We start from the raw sequence: 2,500 nt of genomic DNA, 5'->3' as shown, positions 1-2,500 counted from the left end.
CTCTCCCACGCGGGGGGCAGGCCAGAACGCGGGGGGCCAGGGCCCGAAGGCAGCCCCCCCGCGGGCGAGAGAGCAAGCCAGCAGGGGCTGTCGCCTGCCGCGGCCAGCGACGTCGGGCTGGCCCCTGCAGCGCCTAGCCTCTCCCACGCGGGGGGCAGGCCAGAACGCGGGGGGCCAGGGCCCGAAGGCAGCCCCCCCGCGGGCGAGAGAGCAAGCCAGCAGGGGCTGTCCGCCTGCCGCGGCCAGCGACGTCGGGCTGGCCCCTGCCGCGGCCAGCGATGTCGGGCTGTCGCCTGCCGCGGCCAGCGACGTCGGGCTGGCCCCTGCAGCGCCTAGCCTCTCCCACGCAGGGGGCAGGCCAGAACGCGGGGGGCCAGGGCCCGAAGGCAGCCCCCCCGCGGGCGAGAGAGCAAGCCAGCAGGGGCTGTCCGCGCGTCGCGCAGCGCGGCATGGCTGCGGGGGCCGCGCGCGCGCGCCCAAGCGCCCAAGGGCCCCCAAGGGCCCCAGGCCCTCAGGCCCCAGCGCCCCAGCGCCCAGCGCGGGCGGGCGCGCGCGCGCGTGTGGTCTTTGAGGGGCGCCGGCCTGGTGGCTCCCTAAAGAGCAATAAGTGTCATTGCAGCTCTGGCAGGGGGAGACACTACTAGGTCCCAGCTGTCACCCCCCCTCTAAAAAATTCATTTCTTGGTATTTTGAGCTGAAATTTTGCACAGAGGTTGGCAAAAATCCAATCCACCTTCATTAATTTTCCCAGAATTTTTCGAGGTCGGGAAGTATTTGTTTTAATTTTCCTACCATTAGAAATCGAGTAAATCCGCAAAATTAGGAACCGGCCCGGAATGACCCCAAATTCAGTGGGCAGCCTCATAAAAATATGGCTGATTTTACTGGATTGGTTTCATGTGGAAAGCACGACGTTTTCTTGTAGGAATGCGGGAACCCCGGCAGCTCGCCTGCCGCGGCCAGCGACGTCGGGGACGCTGGCCTGCGCTGTCGAGCCCGCGAGGGCTGTCTCCGCGGCAGGCCCCCCCTGAACGGGGCACGACAGGCCACCGCGCTGGCTCGTCCAGCGTCGACAGTCCCTCGTCCAGGTTTCAGATCGCGCCAAGTCGAACCCATGACCTGCTCAAGCCATCGTGCGCTGCCGAATTCGCATCTGCGTGTAGGCTGCCATTCCACGCGGCAGCCCCTGTTTTCGTCAGCGTGCCCCCCTGACGAATTTTCCTGCCTGGCCCAGTCCAGCGTCCAGCCCCTGTTCGTCGAAAAATCTGCGCTGCCGATTTTCCACGCGGCAGCCCCTCTTTTCGTCAGCGTGCCCCCCTGACGAATTTTCCTGCCTGGCCCGGCCAGTCCAGCCCCTGTTCGTCGAAAAATCTGCGCTGCCGATTTTCCACGCGGCAGCCCCTCTTTTCGTCAGCGTGCCCCCCTGACGAATTTTCCTGCCTGGCCCGGCCGGTCCAGCATCCAGCCCCTGTTCGTCGAAAAATCTGCGCTGCCGATTTTCCACGCGGCAGCCCCTGTTTTCCTCAGCGTGCCCCCCTGACGAATTTTCCTGCCTGGCCCGGCCGGTCCAGCATCCAGCCCCTGTTCGTCGAAAAATCTGCGCTGCCGATTTTCCACGCGGCAGCCCCTGTTTTCCTCAGCGTGCCCCCCTGACGAATGTTCGTCGAAAAATCTGCGCTGCCGATTTTCCACGCGGCAGCCCCTGTTTTCCTCAGCGTGCCCCCCTGACGAATGTTCGTCGAAAAATCTGCGCTGCCGATTTTCCACGCGGCAGCCCCTCTTTTCGTCAGCGTGCCCCCCTGACGAATGTTCGTCGAAAAATCTGCGCTGCCGATTTTCCACGCGGCAGCCCCTCTTTTCGTCAGCGTGCCCCCCTGACGAATTTTCCTGCCTGGCCCGGCCGGTCCAGCCCCTGTTCGTCGAAAAATCTGCGCTGCCGATTTTCCACTCCGCAGCCCCTGTTTTCGTCAGCGTGGCCCCCTGACGAATTTTCCTGCCTGGCCCGGCCAGTCCAGCGCCCAGCCCCTGTTCGTCGAAAAATCTGCGCTGCCGATTTTCCCCGACGAACCTGCAGCTGCACAAATCCGCGCTGCCACTGCCCCATTGTCTGGACCAACAGTCTTTTCCATCAAGCCCTGGACTATAAATCGTCCAGACTCATCGCCAGCACCCGCTGCCGATTCTGCCGACTTTGCCGATTTCGTCGGCGCTGCCGATTCCAACACTGCACCCACCGTGTCTAAACCAGCGCTGTTTCGTCAGCGTGTCCCCTTGACGAATTTCCCTGCCTGGCCTGGACAGTCCATCTTCCAGCCCATGTTCATCGAAAAATCTGCGCTGCCGATTTCCCCGACGAACCTGCAGCTGCACAAATCTGCGCTGCCGATTTCCCCCCCTGTCGGCATGGCTGCCGCTGCCCCGATGTCCAGACCAACAGTCTTTTTTGTCGACTTTGCCGATTTTGTCCGCGCTGCCGATTCCAACACTACCCCCTGCATCC

The sequence above is a fragment of the Populus nigra genome, chromosome 2 (genome assembly GCF_951802175.1).
Source record: "Populus nigra chromosome 2, ddPopNigr1.1, whole genome shotgun sequence".
NCBI lineage: Eukaryota > Viridiplantae > Streptophyta > Magnoliopsida > Malpighiales > Salicaceae > Populus > Populus nigra.
Note: the sequence above shows the minus strand (reverse complement) of the source record.